The sequence below is a fragment of the Phyllobates terribilis genome, unplaced genomic scaffold (genome assembly GCF_046119375.1).
Source record: "Phyllobates terribilis strain yellow unplaced genomic scaffold, ASM4611937v1 Scaffold_600__1_contigs__length_992639, whole genome shotgun sequence".
NCBI lineage: Eukaryota > Metazoa > Chordata > Amphibia > Anura > Dendrobatidae > Phyllobates > Phyllobates terribilis.
Window position 1 is genome coordinate 516,880 of NW_027363360.1, and position 27,232 is coordinate 544,111.

The 27,232-nt window shown below is 45.1% G+C and overlaps 1 non-coding gene and 1 pseudogene across 1 annotated transcript; both read left to right on the forward strand.

The window, feature by feature from the left end:
• The first annotated feature begins 181 nt into the window (after window positions 1-181).
• Window positions 182-27,232, forward strand: LOC141233444 (uncharacterized; annotated as a pseudogene).
• LOC141233451 (U5 spliceosomal RNA) lies at window positions 2,633-2,751 on the forward strand. The gene has a single exon (XR_012299528.1). It is a non-coding gene; the product is annotated as a U5 spliceosomal RNA (small nuclear RNA).

Here is a 27,232-nt window from a genome sequence, read left to right on the forward strand (position 1 = left end):
TGCAAAGCAGTCATCAAAGCAAAAGGTGGCTACTTTGAAGAACCTAGAATATAAGACATATTTTCAGTTGTTTCACACTTTTTTGTTAAGTATATAATTCCACATGTGTTAATTCATAGTTTTGATGCCTTCAGTGTGAATGTACAATTTTCATAGTCATGAAAATACAGAAAAATCCTTAAATGAGAAGGTGTGTCCAAACTTTTGGTCTGTACTGTAGTTATTTCTCATGTCACGTGTAATGAATATCTCCTGCAGTATTGCTAATGCCTATTGCAGTGTCGGTAAATGAGACGAGAATTAACTTTATGGAAGATGAGTCTTTGAGAAACGTGTTCAGCTACAGACTCCAAGGAAGAAACTGCTTGTTGTCTGTGGCCTAAAATATATAGGTTTTATTAGTACATGTAAAGAAGAAAACTAAATACTGTAAAATAATATATGTCCTCATAGGTTTCCCCTTATTATCTCCAGTAATTGTATTATTACACAGGATTTTTATGTTGTTACATCGGCTCATCATCTTCTCATTCAGGTCCCTACAATATCAGATCCTCTCAGTGAAGATCTTCTATTTAAGAGACTTTTCCTTATGGACCCATCAAAAATGGATATGGACAGAGACAAAATGGTGGAGAGGATATTACACCTCACCCTAGAGATCCTCTTCCGGCTTACTGGAGAGGTGAGAGATTCTGATGACGTCACATTACATCATTCTTATCTATGGGAATAACAGATGGACAGAACTGGAGAGGTGAGGACTCTGGAAATGTCTGGAGGGAGATTTATTTATATGTCTTTCCATAACCAGGATTACATATTAGTGAAGACCTCTAGTGAGCGCTGTCAGGTCCATGTGTCTGAGGGATGGGAAAGACCCCTGAGCCCAATCACAGGGCCTCCACCTCACCCCTTGATACATGAGGACATCAATGACCAGAAGATACTAGAACTCATCTACAAGATGATTGAGCTGCTGACTGGAGAGGTGACACTGCTGGGGATGCTGGGACATTATACAGTAACACTATGAAAGGATCGGGGGGATGACTGTCCTTGTATGTGTCAGGTTCCTATAAGATGTCAGGATGTCACTGTCTATTTTTCCATGGAGGAGTGGGAGTATTTAGAAGGACACAAAGATTTGTATAAAGACGTCATGATGGAGGTTCCCCATCCCCTCACATCACCAGGTAATAGACAGGACTAAATACACACGGCCCATAATTATCTGTATGTAAAGAATGAATTCAGTCCCTGTATGTGTTTCTTCCAGATCTATCCAGTAAGAGGACAACACCAGAGAGATGTCCCCGTCCTCTACCTCCACAGGACTGCAAACAAGAAGATCCCAATGTTCCTCAGGATCATCAGGTAGATGGAGAGAAGGTGTCATGAGATCTCCCCTATGATGTGTAGACGGCTGTGAAGGTCTTGTGTTCAGTCTTGTTTTATCCACCAGTATTATATGTTTTATATTTGTGTAATGAGAACGGTGGAGATAGCAGGATTAGAGCTGATCATAGATGGGACTTCTCCATCTGTTTGTGACTTTTATAATATTTGTTTCAGGGTGAAGATCTGACCCATATTAATACTACAGAGACATATGTGAGGGGTGATGAGCGGTGTAAAGAGGAGATTCCTACATATGACTACCCAGGTGAGTAGTAACCACTAAATGCACAGAAGTTACAGATTCTTCTCAGTCATCGGCTGTGGCTGCTTTATCGGTTGTGTAGTCCGGCCGTATCACAATCGTGTGATCACCATTTTGCCTCTAGAACACAATATTCTCTTCCACCTAAAACTGTTCAAATGATTTTGGGTATTGAAACCCTTTTCCATAGAACTTACAACCTGGAGGATCCACTTACTACCTGTGATTAGGAGACGTTACCTGCCCAGATCTGTAAACTGCAAAGCCAGAAAATCACTTGAAGAATAATATTATGATGGGCCTGTAAGAGAAAGAGGAGGGTAATGATGCTGTTGGCTTCCTAGAACCCTGATATCTTATTGGATGAATCTACCTTCTCTCCCTTCTGTGCTGCTGAATGTGCTCATATGGTCCCTACAAGACCAGGTCCAGTCTTTCTGGCCAAACTTCACATTTATGATCTACAAAATTAAATGTGCAGTAAGGCCAAGTGTGAATTTCTGTACAATAACAAGAGTTTCCCTTTTATCCTGACTTTTCAGTTTCTTTTAAAACCGACTAACTTCAAACAGGATTGTGATAAACTAAACAAAAGCAAACATTACACCTGTGACATGATATCTCTCTAAGATAAATTTAAGACACCTCATCTCTGCACTATTATAAAAAATTCTCTTTGAATGTCTAATATTTCTTGAAACTCATCTGACAGAAAATATTGTCCCTTATGATAGTTTAGATTGCCAAGAGCCACCGAGCCCCATACTCTAATTACCCTAGAGAGGTTTCACCACTAGTTACTCACTACTTACTGATGAAGACTGTTGAGATTGGTCATTTCAGTAGATGTTATTGTCTATACTCACAGTTTTGACTATAGTACTTAGTGCCCAAAATACTCTGATTTAACCCCTTCCTGCAGCCAGTTTTGTGTTCCTATCTGGGCCCATTTTTCAAATCTATAGAAAAATACTCTGGCTTCTCTTCAGAACGTAAAAATCTTTCGCCTTTTACTAAAGATTTCCGTGGAGAGAAGCAAAACTGAGTTTTGTGAAGATATTTTTTCTATTTTTTTTTTTTTAAACACAAATTGAGAGATTGCGGGAAATTTTACTTTGATTTTACAGAATGTCTGCAAAACTGCTGAATGGTTTGTGGTATCGGGGTATTTATTTTCTGGGCGTTGACTGAATGCTTTTGCTTTTTTTTTTACCCTTAACTGAAGGATGCTCCAAAAATGGAAAGAAAAAAACAACCACAAAGAGCTGAAAAATGGAGAGCTTCATCTGCTCCCCCAAACCCGCTATGTTATTAAACCACTAAACCCGTTAAAGAGGTTATGTACGGTTGTCCTGAGGAAGGAGTCGGTGGTCTCTGAAAAGCGTAGACAATAAACCTACATTTTTATCCATACTAATGGTTTGTCGTGACTCCAGAGAACGCAGAAACAACTTCCTTTCCCAGCACCTATCTCTGACATTTTTCAAATCTGACGTGTGTCACTTTATGTGGTGATAAGTGTTGGAATTCTTCACAAAGGATAATAGGAAACAAATGGACCTTACAAATGATATTCCATCTTCTCTTGAATCCGACAATACCCTGTATGCAATTGTACACTGCTGTCTGGGCACATGGCAGGTTAAGAAAGGAAGGAGCGCCATTTAGCTATTTGAATGCAGATTTTGCTGGGATAGTTTGCAGACACAATGTATTGGGGAAACTGTTCATGGTCACCTGGCAGCTCAAAAGATGGTCACCACAAACAGGATTAGCGCTATCTGCTGCATTTTCCAGATCCCAGGGTTTGCCTTGCTCATCATCCTTTAACCCCTCTACATGGATTTGGACTTAGACAGAGATCCCCTTAAGCTTGGGCCACAGTGTTACCTAATGTTTTGTGGTGTGAGATGGGAAGAACAATAGTCAGATAGCCGGGTCAGAACATGAAGGTCAGAGAAAATACAAAATCACACAAAAGTAGTCCGTAAACGGGCCGAGGTCACAACAGAAACAAATACACAATCCGGGAGCTGAGCACAGAGGACTGATCCAGAGGAGAACAAGGCTGTATCTGGCAGCTTCCGGCAATATGCTTCCAGCTTTAGTAGGGTGCGGTGCTTTCCAAATGGCTGAAGCAGGGAGCAGATTACTCCAGCTGGACAACACACACACCCATACTGCCAGACTGGATGGTACTACAGGTCCCAGCAACCCTAATCTTAGTGGCTGGACAGAGCCTGGGCCGCCCAGAGCTTCTGGTTCTATCGTCTCCTCCATCACCAGCGCCGCCTGCAGGATGAATAAGATGGTGAGGGAAGCAGACGTCACAGGAGCAGATCCCAGAGGAGATGGGACCCACCATTTACAGAAGCCCTAATGTGACCAAAATGCCGAAAATCAGAGCAGTAGAAATCCCCATAAAGTGACTCCATTTTGGAAATTATAACCCTCGGTGAAATAATCTATAGGTGTAGTGACTATTTTGATTCCACAGGCACTTTCCGGAAATTAGCACGCAGGATGATGGAGAGTGAAAATTACAAATATATAATTTCATTACCCAACACATAGTGTCCAGATTGTGCTCCAGGAGACACACACCATCAATTAAGTGGGTTCTTCTCACTATAGTAATGTCAAATACATGGATGCACAATGTGCTTTGGGCGCACTGCAAGGCTCAGAAGTGAGGGGGAGATCGGACTTTGGGAGAGTGGATATTGCTGGATTGGTTTATGGAAGCCATGTTGCTTTTCAAAAGCCTTTGAGAATCTAATAATGTGGAAACCTCTGGTTTTCCATTGACAGATCATGGACCTGAGTGGGGACTTGTTTTTTGTGAGATGAGTAGAAGTTTTTATTGATATTATTTTTGCCTACATAACATTGTTTGGTGGCTTTTTATTCCATATTTGGGAGGCAGAATGAACAAACAGTTGGACACCACGCTCCACTGGTTCATCCTATGAGCTTTTCTATTAGACTGTGAACTGTTATTGTCTTGGTGAATAATGACGGATAACATAGGGCAAAATTAAAAAAAATCACAGAAAAAGATACAGACTTACCAACACCAATAATCGTACCAATTCATGGAGGGGGTGGTTGCCTAGTATTAAAGATGCTCACAGATGAAGCTTGCATAGGACGCCAGTCACACAGGTAGGTGTGATGCAGTGTCTGGCTTAGAATAGTGATGATGCCCATACTATTAGATCAGGGGGGCTGCCCAGCACTATATAAGTGCACCCCACATGGACAGACACCCCAGTACACCCAACCAACACTAAAATGCTAATGCATTTGTTATCTGATTTGGTGTTAGTAAGGCTGATTTTTTCTGTGATGTTTTCTTGGTAGATAATGATACTTTTACATAAAGTGCATTTTTACGTAGAGTTTAAGTAGAAATATTCAACAATATAAATTTTAAGGATATGTTATTCATAAATAATAATTGTTTTTATTCTTGGCAGATGACTGTACCAGGAGATCAGAGAGACAGCTGACATCTTCAATTTTTAAATCAGATGATCTTGAGATCAAACAAGATACAACTGAAGTGAATGCCATTACTCCAGATATACCATCATTCCTTCACAGCAAAGATCTGTCATCTGATCCTATCAAACAGGTCCTGTCTTCTGATTCATTACTGACTACTAAGGAAAATCAAAGTCACAAAATAAGCATTAAAAAACAAATTACTCCTAAAGCAAAGAAGCCATTTTCACATTCTGAATATGGAAATAGTTTTTCCCTTGAAAAGTCTTTTCTTAAACATCAAAGCATTCACACATCAGAGAATAGATTTTTTTGTTTCAAATGTGGGAAATTTTTTAACCAGAAATCAGATCTTGTTAATCACCAGAGAAGTCACACAGAGGAGAAGCCATTTTCATGTTCAGAATGTGAAAAATGTTTTAGCTTGAAATCAGATTTGGTTAAGCACCAGAGAATTCACACAGGGGAGAAGCCTTTTTCCTGTTCAGAATGTGGAAAATGTTTTAACTGGAAATCACATTTGGTTGAGCACAAGAGAATTCACACAGGGGAGAAGCCTTTTTCCTGTTCAGAATGTGGAAAATGTTTTAGCTGGAAATCAGATTTGGTTAAGCACCAGAGAATTCACACAGGGGAGAAGCCTTTTTCCTGTTCAGAATGTGGAAAATGTTTTAACTGGAAATCCGATTTGGTTAAGCACCAGAGAATTCACACAGGAGAGAAGCATTTTTCCTGTTCAGAATGTGGGAAATGTTTTAGCTGGAAATCAGATTTGGTTATACACCAGAGAAATCACACAGGGGAGAAGCCTTTTTCCTGTTCAGAATGTGGAAAATGTTTTAGCCGGAAATCAGGTTTGGTTAAGCACAAGAGAACTCATACAGGGGAGAAGCCTTTTTGCTGTTCAGAATGTGGGAAATGTTTTAGCTGGAAATCAGGTTTTGTTACGCACAAGAGAATTCACACAGGGGAGAAGCCTTTTTCCTGTTCAGAATGTGGGAAATGTTTCATCCAGAAATCATATTTTGTTAGGCACCAGAGAATTCACACAGTGGAGAAGCCTTTTTCCTGTTCAGAATGTGGGAAATGTTTTGTGAAGAAATCATCACTTCTTAGTCACCAGAGAACTCACATAGACGAGAAGCCATTTTCATGTTCTTAATGTGGGAAATGTTTTACACGGAAATCAACTCTTAACAAACTTCATAGAAGTCACACAGGGGAGAAGCCTTTTACATTTTTAACCGAAAATTGTATCTTCATAAAGGGGTTGTCCACTACTAGGACAACTCCTTCTCATTCCTCATGTTTGGCCTTGTTAAAATAAAAACACTCATACGCACTTACTGTTCTGGCGCCGTTCCATTGGTGTCACAACTTGCGTTTCCGTAAGGCTGTTACATCACACAAGATTGTTACATCACACAATCCTGCTGCCAATCAACGCCGCCTTCAGACGTATTGTACATCAACAGGAAGGACATGGCCTGGACATAGCACCAAGAGAATGCACACAGACATAGCACCAAGAGAATGCACACATTGAAAGCACTCTCTTCAGACCGTGTTCTTGGGGGAATTATAAGCAATTTACAGCCTCAAACATGACTTTCGATATGGGAAAGAAAGATCAGAGGTTAATCTGAAGTCCTCCACCTCTGTCAGCATGTCTGGTATGCAGCGTTTCTTATGGAAGGTCTCATCATCCTTCTCTGGAGCTATTACTGCCTCACCTCAGCATGGAAAAAGAAGCAGTCTTAACCCTCATGATGCCAGACAGCTCCAGCCTGTAAGTCCTGCACCAACTTCTCTCTTAATGTAGGCCTCACAAGAAAACACCACCAATCTTCCTGTACTCTCACCAAAGCCCACATACTAAGCAGTGCTTGCTTCACAGGGACATTTACCCCCTATCCACAGGTTATTCTGATATGGGGAACAACATAACTTATTTGTATATCATATTGTGTCTATGACTCGCCCCCAGGGTCGTGGGGTACTCGGCAGCCGGGTCTTGTGGCTGCTTTTGAGGGATATCACGGTGGCTGGCCCGTTCCGTGACCCAGGGCGGTCAGTAAAAAGGGGAATAAAGTTTATGGGATAGTTTGTAAAGCCACCTGTGGTGTCTGGTGAGATTCACCAGCGCTGCTGCAGGCCGCTGAGGCCGGTGGCAAGGCAGCTCGGGTGGTATAGCTCCCCACAGGCGGAGCTAGGCCTCAGGGCAGCGGGGATGCAAGGATGCAGGACAAACGGGACCCGCCGGGTCAGAGCAAGAACAGGGACAGACACGATTGTCACTGCAGTACCTTTTCCTGGTGGAATTCAGGCACATCCCGGAGCACTGTAGGGTGAAGGGTGCACTAACGGATTCTCCCCAGTGAGCTGGTGTAGGGCCTCCTGTTTCTTGCCTTTGCATTGTAAGTTTCTGACCTGCCTGGAGCTAGGCCTAACTTTGTCTCTGTTCTGCACCTGCCGACATTGTGGTAGGGCCTTCTGTTGGAGATCACTCTCCCTATTCTTTGGGGTCTCCGTGATTCCTGACCCTGGTACGTATCAGCTTTTGGTGATCCTGGGACAAGTAGTTCGCCAGGGGTTAAAGTCGTTTTCTACTGGTCATGAAGATCCACGTAGACTCGGACCCGGTGTCCGGTATATACTTCGGGGTGAGCTGGTTAAGCTCCTCTGCCCCCTATGTTACTCAATTTCCACTCGCCTTTGGCCCCGCTCGGGCCCTCACTAGGCTACACACACACTGCAGCCGGGACGCTGCTCTTCTTCGCCGCACACTCCTAGCTCTCTGTAGCATTGGCGTCTCTGCCCCCTGCCAGACAGAGACGCCGTCCCTCTCACCTCCTCGCTCCCCGCGCGGCGTCCTCCAGCGCTCCTCTCCCTGCTACTGCCGGCGCGCGCTCCTTCCTAGGCACTGTGCTTAGGGCGCGCGCGCGCTCCCTCTCTCTTAAAGGGGCCGCGCGCGCCGTCCTAAGGAGTCCCCGGCCAATAGCCGGAGGACCTCCCATATATAAGGCACCTCCTCCAAAATGGAGGTGCCCGAGCAATAGTTGTTGCACAGTGTACTTACTTCTGCTTCAGCCCTCAGGTCCAGTTGCCAGCCTGACTACTGTTCCAGTCCGCCTGTCTGACTACTCTCCAGCCCGACAGTCTGTCTTCCGGTCATCCGCCAGTCTGTCTATGGGCAAGTCCACCTGCTTACCAGGAAGCACCAGCCAGTTACCTGCCTGCTACCTGCCGTGCCTGCTAGCCCGCTCACTTGGGAGCACTCGTCTGTTACCTGCCTGTTACCCGTTAGCCTACCTGGAGGCTTGGCCGTCACTTGCCATGACCACCTGATAGCCTACCTGGAGGCTCCCGCTGTCACTTGCCGTGACCACCTGTCTGCTAACCCAGAGACTTCTGCCTGCTTGCTGTGTCCATCCGCTATACCGGTCAGTCCCAGCCATCTGACCCGTGGGAGCCACCTGCTCTCTTACAAGGTCATCCCCAGAGTAGCACCTGGTCCCTCTGCTCGGTCCCTCCCTGGTCACGGAGTCGTTAGCCGCCGTCTGACCAGGGTCGGTCTGAGTTGATACTTAGTTACGCTCCTCTGGGTCCCTCCTTGCACCGCGGCACAGAGGTTCCACCACCCGGACCCGTAACACTCTCTATCCTGAGCTCTGTGAGTTCTAGTCTGGACTCACTCTACAGACTGTACTGAACTCTTTCTGCAGGAACTGCTAGGCTCTGGCTTGACTGCACTGACTCCTTCTGTGTCTGAGCAGGAACTGCTGAATCACTCACTGAGCTGCCTGGCTCCACCTTCCCTTTATATATCCCTAACAGGCTCCCTCTGGTGGTCTGAGGTGGAAGGTGGAGGTGTGTGAATGCTTATAAGGGCCTCTTGTGGAGAAATCCCCTAATGCACCCCTCTAGGATCTGTGGTACCAAGCGCAGCTGGGCGCCTCACCTATCCCTACTAAAGAAGATATGGAGTAATATATTCAGAGGCTGGAGACCACATACAATACTGAAATACGTCCCCTCACGTCTGTCCTGTCACAGCTTACTGACAAGGTACAGAGATTAGAGGATAATGTCATCCAAGTTGGAGGCCATCATAATGCTCAGAAACTAACACTGGATCGTCACAGCCAGTAAATAAACTATCTGTTTAATATGGTTGATGATCAAGAAAATCACAATAATATCTGGATAAGGGGTATACCTTAAAGCATCAATGCACAAGTGATTATGCCAACACTGCGATCATTATTCAATAATATTCTTGGTGATCCTATTGATAAGGAGGTGGAGATTTAAAAGGCGCACCGCACAATAGGCAATCATGGCCCAGATCTTGAGCATCCAAGGGACATTATCTGTCACATACATTTTTTCAATGTAAAAGAGGCCATTGTGAGGAAAGCCGAGGAGTTGGATCCTGGTGATTTAAATGGAAAACACATATAATTGCTCACATATCTATCCTGAATGACACTTGCTAAAAGAAGGGTATTGAAACCACTACTTGATGCCATCCGGGAAAATAGCCTGATGTACTCCTGGGGGTACCCATTCCAGCTGTATATTTTCAAAGATCCAAGCAACATGAGGCTTTTCTGTGATGCCCTGGACATTCCATATATCTGACTGGCCACCTGCTCCACCATTGCCACAGAGAGGTCCAGCACGTCACAGAAGACGTTCAATGGATCAGGAACTTGATGGTGATGCAGCCAGATGGGAAAGGAACCTGCCAATCATATGAGCTCCTGAAATGAATCTTGTCTTCCCTGAAGAGAGACAGTTTGCAGATACTTATTTCTTTCTGCATATAATTAGATATATCTAAAGAGAGTTTTAGGTGCCACTCTTCCACTATATAGAATGTCTCAGTTCATATGTTAGTACGGCATTTAAGTTGAGTTCACATTATATTTCTGTAATATCAGGCTGTATTACTTTACTCGCTATATATTCCATGGTTCCCACTAATAGGAACCCTAGGGCTGAAGGTTTCACTTACACCTGTAAAGACAACCCCCAGTTAGGGACTTGCATTGGGATCTGCTTGTTTCGCAATTTCCTACTGTTTTGATATATTCATAATCTATACTTCTTAGACACTGAGAGGTTGACGTTACTATCTACCGTCTATACTTCCTCTTTTAATCTTTCTCTCTTCCATTCCCCCTTTTTTTCATATAATATGGCACAACTCAAAACTTGTTCATTGAATGTCAGAGGACTTAATGTTCCAGAGAAAGGAGCTCAAGTGTTTTATCGTAGGCATAAACAGCACGTACATTTTCTATTTCTTCAGGAGTCACACTTTAGAGGTGATCATATACTGTACCTCAGTTTACTAATAGATAGCATTTTTCTGGGATGCCAAGATTATTAATGTTTTGAAGTCTTGCTCCTGTATATTGTAATCTGACTATGCCGCACTCCACCAAGGCTTCACATGTTGGAACCTAAATGATAATCTGCTGAAAGATTCACTCTGTGCTCAGACCTTCTTGAGACTATAGACTGCTTCACATATATGAGCATGATGAAACTGCCTTACCATTTAAATGGGAAGCACTCACATGCGTCCTCAGAGGGATAATAATATAACATAGATAAAGGTTAAAAAAAGGAGAGAACATTTGCTTGAGCGGATTGATCTACTTGACAAACAACATAAACGATCTGCTTCCCTCCAGGTATACGTAGACCTGCTTAACGCTAGAAGGGAGCTAAAGTAGTTTCATGGATGGGGTACTCGCAAATATTGTGTAATTTCAGGGCACCTACTTATGGAAGGAAGTGGAAGCTTCCATTCTCTGTACTAGATATGGAGCCTCCTCGAGAAAATGACTTAAAATGTCGTACACTAAAGTTAATATATAAGGCGTGGGATAGGGGTAAAAATATTCTGGGAATTGGAAAGTACACAAATTATACTCCTTTATGGCACAACTATAACTTACCAGAGCTACATAAACTAAAAAATGTTAGTGAGTGGAAGGATATGGGTATATGTTTGGTGTCAGAACTCTTGAGGGATGGATTATTCAAGATGTTTGAACAAATAAAGGCAGATTTTAACCTCCCGCATAGGGTGTTTTATCAATATCTGCAAATACATCTTGCATATAGTACACAACTAGAATAAACGCCATACTGATTGATAGATATCACCCAATAGATACCATTGCTACAGCGGTGGATACAAAAGGTCTAATATCCCTTATTTATAGGCAGTTACTGGCCCTACATTTGGATAAATATCCTTTGATAGTTAAGACAAAATGGGAGGAGGATGTGGGTTGGGTCCCTTATCTGAGGAGCAATGGGGGAAATACTGGATTTGACACCGAAACTTTCATTGTCAGAGTCACAAAGATTGTCCCGAATTCTTCTCATTCATAGGGTATATAGATCCCCAAGTATTTTATTTAAAATTGAAATACAAACGGATGACACATGTCCTAGATGTGGTCAAAAGGACGCCCACCTGATGCATATGACGTGGGAATGTGTAAATATTGGCGACTAATGGAACGTACCAATCGCTCTTGTACTATCTGTATCTGGGATACAACTTCAGTTGGAACCTAAAATCTGTATCCTAGGACTCCTGGGAGAAGACGTAGACCCAGACTCCCATATGGCAGTAGCTAGCTCAAGAATATTATTCGTAGCCAGAAAGTTGTTGGCACTACATTGGATAGACAATTCTCCCCTAACGATAACAGAACTAAGATCCAGGATAAATAACACTCTATGCTTGGAAAGTGGAGCTTATATTAAAGGAACGCTCTCAAGAAATCCATACACATATGGGAGCAATGGTTAATTACCCCAGGTATTGCTTCAGAAATACTATACTGGACCATTTGTACATATCCCTGCAGAAAACCAGGAATTTATATCCTTATACCTAAGGTGTCAGCAAATAATAATTGTCTCAGTCCACACAATTGCCCCTTCTTAGAGATATTCTTTTTCTTTTGACGTCCCAATAGGGAAAAAAAAACCGTCAGGAAGTATTCAGATATTCATGTACAAATGTAAAATTACTATTCCAAAACATTGTAGTATAGAGCGATATTAGGGTTTATATCATTGTAAACCGGTTCTTGTATTGTTTACTGTTTTTTCTTTCTTTTTATTTTTGTCACAAAGTTTATATGACAAAAACAAAATGTTGGTCTTTCTTTCTTTTGTTAAATAAAAATGATCTGATTGAAAAAAAAGAAGGGAGCGAAGATCTTTAATAGATCAAACGTATACAGAATATCAAGATCGCATGTGAAGGTACTCGTATGAATTCACAGATAAATGTGGTCTCTCATTGACAAGGAAGTTACATCCACGGATACAAAGGACATACGGCTCCGGCAAAAATTAAGAGATCACTGAACAGTTTTCTATTGGAAAGCATGGAAAGACTGGTGGAAAGCATGGCAAGAGGAATGAAAGCTGTGATTAAAAATCATGGTTAGTCCACCAAATATTGATTTCACATTTAAAACATGAGTAATTTGAGGTCTGAAAGCACTGTGTTTCTCTGTATTTTGACACTTTATCATTTGCTGCAAATAAATTCAAAATTTTTAGCTTTGAATTTCGGAGACATGTTGTCAGTAGTTTATAGACTAAAACAACAATGTACATTTTACTCAAAAATATACCTATAAAGAGAAAAATCAGAGAAACTGAAAATTTTGCAGTGGTCTCTTAATTTTTGCCAGAGCTGTATGTATCCAAAACAAAAAGAGCCCCACTGCTATAAATTCATAACCCCACTGACATAGCTGACGCATTTCATTGCTGTTATAGCTCACTACATAATATTCATGGAAAACACCACGACATGCCACCTAATTTTCTTGAAACAAAAATTGACAAATATATTAAGGACACTGCCCTTCCTTACAGACCCCTGAGCAGGAGATACTAGACAAATCTTTCACTGAACAACAGATAGGGAATGATTTAATGGCCTCTCCTATCGGGAAGAGCCCTGGGCCAGATGGATTCAATAATAAATTTTATAACATGTTTGCACCTCTGTTCTTACCTTTAGAGTTCAATAATATCTCAGAAGACTCCCCCTTTGCCCCCCAATCACTTGAGGCTCACATAACAGTTTTATCAAAGCCTGGAAAAGAACTAAATGCCTGCCCTAATGTTCATCCAATTTCAATAATTAATATATACATCAAAATATTCTCTAATATAATTGCATTGTGGCTCTCCCACTACCTACCCTCAATTGTTAGCAGCGATCAGGTTGGCTTCGTTAAGGGTAGAGAAGTGCGTGATAATACAAATAAAACATTGTTAGTTTCACGTGCAAAAAAACAGGGGATCCCTATGTGCCTTGTTTCTGTGGACGCTGAAAAAGTGTTTGACAGAATACACTGGACTTTCTTGAAGAGCACCTTACGAAAAATTGGGTTAAGCTCTTTCTTGTTATCTAAAATTCTATCCTTCGACACTGACCCTAAAGCGATAGGGTAAACGGCCTTCTCCCTGACACATTTTCTATTAAAAATGAGACAAAGCAAGAGTGTCCCTTGTCACCTCTCCTATACACATTGGTGATGGAACAGTTTGCGGTAGCATTACAAAAAAATCCAGATATTAGTGGAGTTACTATAGGCTCAAATCACTATAAACTATCTCTATACGCAGATGACTTGTTGCTCTATTTTCAAACCCAATTATTTCCGTCTATATTAAAGGAATTTGAAGAATTTGGCCAAGTAAGAGATTTTAACCCCTATACCCCCGAAGGTGGTTTGCACGTTAATGACCGGGCCAATTTTTACAATTCTGACCACCATCACTTTATAAGGTAATTACTCTGGAACACTTCAATGGATCCCCCTGATTCTGAGAGATTGTTTTTTCGTGACATATTGAACTTCATGATAGTGGTAACATTTCTTCGATATCACTTGCGTTTATTTGTGAAAAAATAGGAAATTTGGCGAAAATCTCGAAAATTTCGCAATTTTCAAAATTTGAGTTTTATGCCCTTAAATCAGAGATATATCACACAAAATAGTTAATAAATAACATTTCCCACATGTCTACTTTACATCAGCACAATTTTGGAACCAACATTTTTTTTTAGTAGGGAGCTATAAGGGTTAAAAGTTGACCAGCGATTTCTCATTTTTACAACAAAATTTACAAAACCATTTTTTTAGGGACCACATCACATTTGAAGTGACTTTGAGGGGCCTTTATGACAGAAAATACCCAAAAGTGACACCATTCAAAAAACCCCTCAAGGTGCTCAAAACCACATTCTAGAAGTTTATTAACCCTTCAGGTTCTTCACAAGAATTTTTGAAATGTGGAAGAAAAAAATTAACATTTAACTTTTTTCACAAAAATGTTATTTTAGACCCAAATTGATTTCTTTTCGCAAGGGTAACAGGAAAAATTGGACCCCAAACTTTGTTGTGCAATTTCCCCTGAGCATGCAGATACCCGATATGTGAGGAAAAAACATTGTTTGGGCGCACGGCAGGGCTTGGAAGGGAAGGAGCGCCATTTGACTTTTTGAATGTAAAATTTGCTTGGATAATTAGCGGACGCCATGTTACGTTTGGGGAGCCCCTGATGTGCCTGAACAGTGGAAACCTCCCACAAGTTACCCCATTTTGGAAACTAGACCCCATAGGGAACTTATCTAGATGTGTGGTGAGCACCCTGAACCTCCGGGTGCTTCACAGAAGTTTATAACATTGAACCGTAAAAATAAAATTTTCACATTTTTCCCACAAAAATGGTTTTCAGCCCCCAATTTTGCATTTTCATAAGGGTAAAAGGAGAAATTGCACCATGCAGTTTGTTGTGCAATTCCTCCTGAGTAGGCAGATACCCCATATGTGGGGGAAAACCACTGCTTGGGCATACGGCAGGATTCGGAAGGGAAGGAGCGCCATTTGACTTTTTGAATGTAAAATTTGCTTGGATAATTGGCGGACGCCATGTTGCGTTTGGAGAGCCCCTGATGTGCCTAAACAGTGGAAACCCCCCACAAGTGACACCATTTTGGAAACTAGATCCCTCAGGGAACTTATCTAGATGTGTAGTGAGCACCTTGAACCCCCAGGTGCTCCACAGAAGTTTATAACATTGAGCCGTAAAAATAACATTTTCACATTTTTCCCACAAAAATGTTTTTCAGCCCCCAATTTTGCATTTTCATAAGGGTAACAGGAGAAATTGCACCACGCAGTTTGTTGTGCAATTCCTCCTGAGTAGGCAGATACCCCATATGTGGGGGAAAACCACTGCTTGGGCATACGGCAGGGTTCGGAAGGGAAGGCGCGCCATTTGACTTTTTGAATGTAAAATTTGCTTGAATAATTAGCGGATGTGCCCCTGATGTGCCTAAACAGTGGAAACCCCCCACAAGTGACACCATTTTGGAAACTAGACCCCTCAGGGAGCTTATCTAGATGTGTGGTGAGCACCCTGAACCCAAGTGTTTTACAGAAGTTTATAACATTGAGCGCTGAAAATAAAAAAATCAAACTTTTTCCACAAAAATTATGTTTTAGCCCCAACTTTTTTATTTTCACAAGGTAAGAGGAGAAAATAGACCCCAAAAACTGTTGTGCAATTCCTCCTGAGTACGCCAATACCCCATATGTGGGAAAAATACAGTGTTTGGGCACACGGCAGAGTTCAGAAGGGTGTGTGACTTTTTGAACGCAAAATCGGCTGGAATCGAGAGTTGACGCCATGTCGCGTTTGGAGAGCCCCTGATGTGCCTAAATAGTGGAAACCCCCCACAAGTGACCCCATTTTCAAAACTACACCCCTCAAGGATTTTATCAAGGGGTATAGTGAACATTTTGAACCCAGAGGTACGACACAGAATTTGATAACATTAGGTCATCATATTGAATAAGTTGTCATTAGTCTTGAGTGCAAGTGCTCGATACTTGAGTTTGCATCGGGTGCTCGGGTATGCACCATGTATCGCGGGTGTTCGAGTGACATGCTCGAGTCCCCGCCCGCATGTTTCACGGTTATTAGACACCTGAAAAAAAACATGCGGGGATCGCTCGTGCATGGCAATCCCCGCAAAGTTTTTTTGGCTGTATAACAGCTGCAAAACATTTGGGGCGGAGACTCGAGCATGTCACTCGAGCACCCACTATACTCGATGCATACCCGAGCACCCGATGCAAACTCAAATAGCGAGCACTTGCACTCAACATTAGTCGCCATATAGTCATGATTTTTTTCTTTACTTCTGAAAAAATCCCAACCCCATCACAACCCTAACCCTTTTTTTTTTTTTACACCTTTCCTCGTGCGATATAAGTGATTAGACAACTTTATTCTTCGTACACACGCGGCTCCGCTCCGTATACCTCGTACACACACGGCTCCGCTCCGTAAACCTCGTACACACGTGGCTCCGCTCCGTACGCCTCGTACACACGCGGCTCCGCTCCGTACGCCTCGTACACACGCGGCTCCGCTCCGTACGCCTCGTACACACGCGGCTCCGCTCCGTACGCCTCGTACACACGCGGCTCCGCTCCGTACGCCTCGTACACACGCGGCTCCGCTCCGTACGCCTCGTACACACGCGGCTCCGCTCCGTACGCCTCGTACACACGCGGCTCCGCTCCGTACGCCTCGTACACACGCGGCTCCGCTCCGTTCGCCTCGTACACACGCGGCTCCGCTCCGTACACCTCGTACACACGCGGCTCCGCTCCGTTCACCTCGTACACACGCGGCTCCGCTCCGTTCACCTCGTACACACGCGGCTCCGCTCCTTTCACCTCGTACACACGCGGCTCTGCTCCGTACACCTCGTACACACGCGGCTCCGCTCCGTACACATGCGGCTCTGCTCCGTACACCTCGTACACACGCGGCTCTGCTCCGTACACCTCGTACACACGGCTCCGCTCCGTACGCCTCGTACACACACGGCTCTGCTCCGTACACCTGGTACACACGCGGCTCTGCTCCGTACACCTGGTACACACGCGGCTCTGCTCCGTACACCTGGTACACACGCGGCTCTGCTCCGTACACCTGGTACACACGCGGCTCTGCTCCGTACACCTCGTACACACGCGGCTCTGCTCCGTACACCTCGTACACACGCGGCTCTGCTCCGTACACCTCGTACACACGCGGCTCTGCTCCGTACACCTCGTACACACGCGGCTCCGCTCCATACACCTCGTACACGTGCGGCTCTGCTCCGTACACACGCGGCTCTGCTCCGTACACCTCGTACACACGCGGCTCTGCTCCGTACGCCTCGTACACACGCAGCTCCGCTCCGTACACCTCGTACACATGCGGCTCTGCTCCGTACACCTCGTACACACGCGGCTCTGCTCCGTACACCTCGTACACACGGCTCCGCTCCGTACGCCTCGTACACACACGGCTCTGCTCCGTACACCTGGTACACACGCGGCTCTGCTCCGTACACCTGGTACACACGCGGCTCTGCTCCGTACACCTGGTACACACGCGGCTCTGCTCCGTACACCTGGTACACACGCGGCTCTGCTCCGTACACCTGGTACACACGCGGCTCTGCTCCGTACACCTCGTACACACGCGGCTCTGCTCCGTACACCTCGTACACACGCGGCTCTGCTCCGTACACCTCGTACACACGCGGCTCTGCTCCGTACACCTCGTACACACGCGGCTCCGCTCCATACACCTCGTACACGTGCGGCTCTGCTCCGTACACACGCGGCTCTGCTCCGTACACCTCGTACACACGCGGCTCTGCTCCGTACGCCTCGTACACACGCAGCTCCGCTCCGTACACCTCGTACACATGCGGCTCTGCTCCGTACACCTCGTACACACGCGGCTCTGCTCCGTACACCTCGTACACACGGCTCCGCTCCGTACGCCTCGTACACACACGGCTCCGCTCCGTACGCCTCGTACACACGCGGCTCTGCTCCGTACACCTCGTACACACGCGGCTCTGCTCCGTACACCTCGTACACACGCGGCTCTGCTCCGTACACCTCGTACACATGCGGCTCTGCTCCGTACACCTCGTACACACGCGGCTCTGCTCCGTACACCTCGTACACGCGGCTCCGCTCCGTACGCCTCGTACACACGCGGCTCCGCTCCGTACACCTCGTACACGCGCGGCTCTGCTCCGTACACCTCGTACACGCGCGGCTCTGCTCCGTACACACGCGGCTCTGCTCCGTACACCTCGTACACACGCGGCTCTGCTCCGTACGCCTCGTACACACGCAGCTCCGCTCCGTACACCTCGTACACATGCGGCTCTGCTCCGTACACCTCGTACACACGCGGCTCTGCTCCGTACACCTCGTACACACGGCTCCGCTCCGTACGCCTCGTACACACACGGCTCCGCTCCGTACGCCTCGTACACACGCGGCTCTGCTCCGTACACCTCGTACACACGCGGCTCTGCTCCGTACACCTCGTACACACGCGGCTCTGCTCCGTACACCTCGTACACATGCGGCTCTGCTCCGTACACCTCGTACACACGCGGCTCTGCTCCGTACACCTCGTACACACGGCTCCGCTCCGTACGCCTCGTACACACGCGGCTCCGCTCCGTACACCTCGTACACGCGCGGCTCCGCTCCGTACACCTCGTACACGCGCGGCTCCGCTCCGTACACCTCGTACACGCGCGGCTCCGCTCCGTACACCTCGTACACGCGCGGCTCCGCTCCGTACACCTCGTACACGCGCGGCTCCGCTCCGTACACCTCGTACACGCGCGGCTCCGCTCCGTACACCTCGTACACGCGCGGCTCTGCTACATCTACACTGTAAACCCCCTCCTGACCCCACACATAAACTTCAGCTCATCCAGCACCATGACAACCAGCACAGCAGAGTCCTGCATCCACTGAGGCCCCTGATCATGTGACCCCTGACTCCTCCCCTCCTGTGACCTCATCACAGCTCCTGTGCGCACAGAGCAGCCATATATGTGGTGGCGGCTCTGCAGGTGGAGGTATGTGGAGACCCCCATTACTGGGCGCAGGGGGCATTAACCCCTTCAGCACGGAGACTCTTTTGGGGTCTCTGTGTGGTGTGAACAGTGAGGTAACAGCTGTGGGCAGAATGCAGCTTAGCTGGTTCCCGTCCACATTAGATCTATTCAGACGACTGCAGGATGAAGGACAGAAGCCCAGAGAAGTCCTCACACAGCGCCATTATTCCTCTCCTAGTTCCAGCACAATAATGTAGATACTAGTGATGACATTCGGCGGATTTGCAGGAATATGTGGCAGATATTTGCTGGATCTTCTGCTTTCTAGACCGGTTCCTCCTGTACGTCCTATGAAACAATCCAGATGATCCTGTCAGATCTGTGACGGGATATCCATCAGCTGTCGGCACAAGCAGCGTTTCATGGGGAGGGAGTTGTGGTGTGAACACGCTCCTGTTGCCACATTCCGGGGCCGGACGCCTTTTATAAGCCGGCGTCATATCCCTTGGGTGTTCTTAATATAGTGATTTTCACATGACAACAAGATCACGAATGTCAGAACCAATACACACACGTTACATAAAGGTAAGAAATGACACAAGAAACAACAAAAACAGGAAAGAAACAGCAACCACCACGGACTCTGTCCAAATATGTTTCTAGAGCCGTAGTAGAAGATGAAGATTTCGTCCTCCTCATGAAGTAGTTATTTCTCATGTCACGTGTAATGAATATCTCCTGCAGTATTACTAATGCCGATTCCAGTGTTGGTAAATGAGACGAGAATTAGCTTTATGGAAGATGAGTCTTGGAGAAACGTATTCAGCTACAGACTCAGAGGAAGAAACTGCTTGTTGTCTGTGGCCTAAAATATATAGGTTTTATTACTAGATGTAAAGAAGAAATCTAAATACTGTAAAATAATAAATCTCCTCAAATGTTTCCCTTATTATCTCCAGTAATTGTATTATTACACAGGATTTTTATGATGTTCCATCAGCTCATCATCATCTTATTCAGGTCTCTACAATATCAGATCCTCTCAGTGAAGATCTATATAAGAGAGTTATCCTTATTGACCCATCAAAGATGGATATGGACAGAGACAAGATGGCGGAGCGGATATTACACCTCACCCTAGAGATCCTCTTCCGGCTTACTGGAGAGGTGAGAGATTCTGATGACATCACATTACATCATTCTTATCTATGGGAATAACAGATGGACAAAACTGGAGAGGTGAGGACTCTGGAAATGTCTGGAGGGAGATTTATTAATGTGTCTCTACATAACCAGGATTACACAGTAGTGAAGAAGACCTCTAGTGAGCGCTGTCAGGCCCCTGTGTCTGAGGGATGGGAAAGACCCCTGAGCCCAATCACGGGGCCTCCACCTCTCCCCCTGATGCATGAGGACATCAATGACCAGAAGATATTAGAACTCACCTACAAGATGATTGAGCTGCTGACTGGAGAGGTGACACTGCTGGGACATTATACAGTAACGCTATGAAGGGATCGGGGGGAATGACGGTATCGTTGTATGTGTCAGGTTCCTATAAGATGTCAGGATGTCGCTGTCTATTTCTCCATGGAGGAGTGGGAGTATTTAGAAGGACACAAAGATCTGTACAAGGACATCATGATGGAGGTTCCTCAGCCCCTCACATCACCAGGTAATAGACAGGACTAAATACACACGGCCTATAATTATCTGTATGTAAAGAATGAATTCAGTCCTTGTATGTGTTTCCTCCAGATCTATCCAGTAAGAGGACAACACCAGAGAGATGTCCCCATCCTCTTCTTCCATAGGACTGTAAACAAGAAGATCCCAATGTTCTTCAGGATCATCAGGTAGATGGAGAGAAGGTGTCATGAGATCTCCCCTATGATGTGTTGACGGCTGTGAAGGTCTTGTGTTCAGTCTTGTTTTATCCCCCAGTATTACATGTTTTATACTTGTGTAATGAGGACGGTGGAGATGGTGTGGCACCCTGGCCTGGTTGCCACTATAACAGCATGTCATGTCTGAGAGCAGGTGGGAGGTTCCCTGGTTAGGGACAATTAGCCTGCAGCACCTCCTGCCTCAGCCCAGGGAGGGGAGCTGGCTGCCCTTATAAAAACTGGGTCTGAGGCGGGGTTAGAGAGACCTAGAGAGACCAAGTTAGGGACAGGTCAGCCGCAGCTGAGGAGTCCCTGTGGACAGAGGAGAAACTAAAGGCCAGGGACAAGAGCTAGAAGAGCTAGTCCTGGCCAGTGACTACTAAGCCGGACACTGGAGTCCGAGGCTGTCAAAGTTCTAAACCTAGCAGCAGAAAACCACAACGCAGGGGATTTCAAGTCCTCTGGCCCAAGGAAGCCCGGAGGCGCAGCCACACGTGAGGGACGAATACCACCCCGGAGGGGTAAGAAGTACAGAAGGCCCCAAGTCGCTCGTCATACGGGTGAGAACCACACGGTACACTCAGAGGCGTGGGCTACCACCACACTACAGCGGGATAGCCAGGGAAGAGTGCAGTCAGAACGGCAGGCCTACAAACTCCCCCTGACCAGCGGGATTGCTCAGTTGCTCTCAGACTGACCAGGTCTCCGTTGTTAACCAGTATACCGGACGGGTCATTTGATAATGCCACCAGTAAAGACCCTGAACTACATGAAAGACTCTGAGTGTTACTTCCGCGGCCTGCACTATCGCTCCCACCATCTACACTACCTGCCCTGAAGCTACACTCCTCCCGTGGGGAGTTATACCACACTCTGCTGCACACACAATACCAGCCTCAGCGGACTGCCCTGCAGCGGTGGTTCACCCTGACCGCAATCCATGGGTGGCGTAGTCAGACACTTAAATACTTAAAGACCACAATAAACATAGACTGCCATTTGAACCAGAGCACCCTGAGCCACGGGACCGGGTCACCACTACTAGTCCCAGCATCGCGCAGAGACCTGGCTCCGGGTATCCCCACACACAGTGGCCCAGGGGCGACGCAATGGCAGGATTAGAGCTGATCATAGATGGAACTTCTCCATCTGTCTGTGACTTTTACAATATTTGTTTCAGGGTGAAGATCTGACCTATATTAATACTACAGAGACATATGTGAGGGGTGATGAGCGGTGTAAAGAGGAGATTCCTACATATGACCACCCAGGTGAGTAGTGACCACTAAATGCACAGAAGTCACAGATTCTTCTCAGTCACCGGCTGTGGCTGCTTTATCGGTGGTGTAGTCCGGCCGTATCACAATCGTGTGATCACCATTTTGCCGCTAGACCATAACATTCTCTTCCACCCAAAACTGTTCAAATGACTTTGGGTATTGAAAGCCCTTTTCTATATAACTTACAACCTGGAGGATCCACCTACCCCCTGGGATTAGATGATGCTGACTGTTACCTCCTCAGATCTGTAAACTACAAAGCCAAATGACAGCGTACGTCGAATGTGCTGACAAATTAGAAAATCACTTGAAGAATAATATTATGATGGGCCTGTAAGAGAAAGAGGAGGGTAATGATGCTGTTGGCTTCCTAGAACCCTGATATCTTATTGGATGAATCTACCTTCTCTCCCTTCTGTGCTGCTGAATGTGCTCATATGGTCCCTACAAGACCAGGTCCAGTCTTTCTGGCCAAACTTCACTTTTATGAGATACAGCATTAAATGTGCAGTGAGGGACAAGTGTGAATTTCTGTACAATAACAACAGAGTTTCCCTTTATCCTGACTTTACAGTTTCTTTTAAAACCAACTAACTTCAAACAGGATTGCGACAAACTACATAAAAAACATTACACCTGTGCCATGATATACCGTAAATTTTGGGGGGAGGGGATGTGTATATGTATATATACATATATATATATATATACATACATATATATATATATATAATGTGTGGAGGAGCGGGGCACAGGGCTACCCGCTGCAGCCTACACTGTCCCCGCTGCTAAAGAAAATGAATATTCACTGCTCCCCACGCCCATTGGGGCGTGGGGAGCAGTTGCTGGAATCGCCTGTGCCCGCTGTTAAAGGGCATGAATATTCAACCTCTCTTCACGCCCATGGGAGTGGAGAGCGGTGAATATTCATGCCCTTTAATAAGCGGGCACACACGATTGCCCGGCAGCAGCAGGAGCCGCACTGCACTCCACTGTGTGCCAGCTATTAAGCAGCATGAAGTCACTGCTCCCCGCACACACAGTCCCGGCATGGGGAGCAGTGACTTCCGGTAGATGATCTCTCTCTCCTTGTGAGCCACGCATGACAGTGATGTCATGCGCGGCTCACATGGAGAGATCAGTGCAGGCAGACAGGACGCAGCGCTGGAGGAGAGAGAAGAGAGGTGAGTAGGAGTGTTTATTTTTTTTATGTGCAGCTTGATGGGGATTAGGGGGACCATGCATACTAGGATAAAGCTGAGGGGGGGCCATGCATACCAGGGCAGGGATTAGGGGTGCCATGCATAACAGGATAAAGATGAGGGGGCCATGCATGCCAGGACAGGGTTTAGGGGTGCCATGCATATCAGGATAAAGATGAGGGGGCCATGCATACCAGGACAGGGATTAGGGGTGCCATGCATATCAGGATAAAGATGAGGGGGCCATGCATACCAGGACAGGGATTAGGGGTGCCATGCATACCAGGACAGGGATTAGGGGTGCCATGCATACCAGGACAGGGATGAGGGGTGCCATGCATACCAGGATAGGGATGAGCGGTGCCATGCATACCAGGATAGGGATTAGGGGTGCCATGCATACCAGGATAGGGATGAGGGGTGCCATGCATACCAGGATAGGGATGAGGGGTGCCATGCATACCAGGATAAGGATGAGGGGTTACATGCATACCAGGATAAGGATGAGGGGTGACATGCATACCAGGATGGAGGGGTGCCATGCATACCAGGATGGAGGGGTGCCAGCCATACTAGGATGGGGATGGGGACCACGTATTAAAGCAAGGGGGGGCATATATACCAGAATGGGGGATATTGTCAATTGGGGTTCATTACCCCTATACCAGTGTCAGCAGAAGACCCCCTCCCCCTTAAAAGTGCATCATGACCACATTTTTTAAAAACCTAGGTGCGTCTTATGGTCCGGTGCGTCCTATAGTTAGAAAAATACGGTATCTCTAAGCTGTGCATGGCTGATGGTTGTAATATACATTTATTCACGCCTGCAGGAGATGTGTTGGCATGGCTCGAGCCCTGGTTTCATGGATTCACTCCACGTCATTATTTCCATTATGTTTTCAATCCTAAGGAATTCAGATTACTGCACAATCTCTCCTGAAATGGGAGCGCTAATACTTTCTCTACTCTTCTGGTCAGGACTCATAGTAGCTCCAATGGTCCACCATAAGAGTACAACTCTAGTTTAGTGTTGGAGTTCTCCCCTCATACATACGTTGTTGTTGGGGATCTAGTCTATATCTTTATTATAGGTTTATTCTGTATGATAGTTTGATTGTGGTGGGATCGGCCTGCCTCACTTATTTGAGTCTGTAACTCACTGGTAGTCTTTAAAAAAGGTCTCCATTGTCTCTTCCAAATGCCCGTGGTCTAAATTTAAGACACCTCAGCTCTACTCTGTTATAAAAGTTATTTTTTGAATGTCTAATATTTCTTCTTGGCACTCATCAAAATATTGGCCCTTATGATAGTTTAGATTGCCAAGAGCCTCCGAGCCCCATACTCTAATTACCCCAGAGAGGTTTCACCACTAGTTACTCATTTTTAGAGATCCCCATAAAGTGACTGCATTTTGGAAATAATAAAACTCAAAGAATTAATCTGTAGGAGCAGTGTCTATATTGACACCACAGGCACTTTCCAGAAATTAGCACCCAGTGGATGATGGAGCATGAAAATTGCACATGTGCCATAATATTACCCAACACATAGTGCCCAGATTGTGCTCCAGGAGACACACACCATAAATTAAGTGGGTCCTTCTCACTATAGTAATGCCAAATACATGGATGGTAAATATGGTTTGGGCACACTGCAAGGCTCAGAAGTGAGGGAAGATCTGACTTTGGGGGAGCAGATATTACTGGATTGGTTTATGGAAGCCATGTTGATTCTCAAGAGCCTATGAGCCACTAATAATGTGGAAACCTCTGTTTTTCCACTGACAGATGATGGACCTGAGTGGAGACTTGTTTTTTTGTGAGATGAGTAGAAGTTTTTATTGGTATCATTTTTGCCTTCATAACATTGGTGGCTTTTTATTCCATGTTTTGGAGGCAGAATGAACAAACAGTTGGACACCACGCTCTACTGGTTCATCCTATGAAGTATTCTATTGGACTGTGAACTGTCATTGTCTTGGTGAATAATTAATATTTTTTTTTTGTTACGTAACTTGCCATTATAATGGACAGTTTAATTAGAAATGTTCAAAAATATAAAATTCAAGGATATTTATTCAAAAATAATAATTGGTTTTATTCTTGGCAGATGACAACTGTACCAGGAGATCAGAGGGACAGCTGATAGCTTCAATTTTTAAATCAGATGACCTTGAGATCCCACAGGATACAATTGAAGTGAATGCCATTACTCCATATATACCATCATTCCTTCACAGCAAAGATTTGTCATCTGAGCCTTTCATACAGGTCCTGTCTTCCGATTCATTACCAACTAATAAGGAAACTCAAAGTCACAAAATAAGCATTAAAAAACGAACTGCTCCTAAAGCAAAGAAGCCATTTTCACATCCAGAATATACAAATAGTTTTCCCCTCAAAAAGTCTTTTCTTAAACATCAAAAAATTCACACAGCAGAGAATAGATTTTCTTGTTCCAAGTGTGGGAAATGTTTTAACCAGAAATCAGATCTTGTTAGGCACCAGAGAACTCACACAGGGAAAAAGCCTTTTTCATGTTCAGAATATGGAAAATGTTTTAAACATAAATCAGATGTTGTTATCCACCAAAGAACCCACTCAGGGGAGAAGCCTTTTTCATGTTTAGAATGTGGAAAATGTTTTAACCATAAATCAAATTTTGTTAAGCACCAGAGAACCCACACAGGGGAGAAGCCTTTTTCATGTTCAGAATGTGGGAAATGCTTTGTGCAGAAATCAACTCTTAATACACATCAGAGAACTCACACAGGGGAGAAGCCTTTTTCATGTTCAGATTGTGGTAAATGTTTTGTACAGAAATCAACTCTCAATAAACATCAGAGAACTCACACAGGAGAGAAGCCTTTTTCATGTTCAGAATGTGGGAAAAGTTTTGTACAGAAATCACATCTTAATGCACATCAGAGAACTCATACAGGAGAGAAGCCTTTTTCATGTTCAGATTGTGGGAAATGTTTTGTACAGAAATCAACTCTTAATAAACATCTGAGAAGTCACACAGGAGAGAAGCCTTTTCATGTTCAAAATGTGCGACATGTTCTAATCAGAAAACGCATTTTGGTAGCCACTGGAGAACCCACACAGGGGAGAACACTGCAACAACACCCAACTGGTCTCTGTACAGACTAGAAAGGCCCTAGCTGCATAACTAAAATCACCTCGTACCTACATCACCAACACCTACATCCACCAACGCGTGGGTCAGAGACATTGTCTCCTACGGCTACAAAATAGAATTTTCCATGCTCCCTTGTTTTCGCGACCCACCCCCGTAAGACTCTTTCCCTCATTGCCGGGTTTTTCAAGGCTATTGATTTGCTATCCAAAGCAGACATCATGATCCCAGTTCCAGGACACCTAAACATCAGACACTGGAGGCAGGCCGAGGGGCCGGAGCAAAGCCAAAGACCCTACCCACAATCCTGCCCTTATGCACCAACAGCTTATTACAGTTTTATAATACATCAGACATGCGTAAAATGAAACAAGCAAAGGCATAAAGTTTTCAATGCTAATAAAATGCACTTTTATAAAATTATAATTGTTTCTATATATGTTAAAATGTTCTTTTGACAATATTTCTACAAGTAAAAGTTTGAGATTTCTGTGGTAATGGTTATTTGTTTATTTGTTTTTGTTCTGAATGTAAATAAAACATTTCTCTGA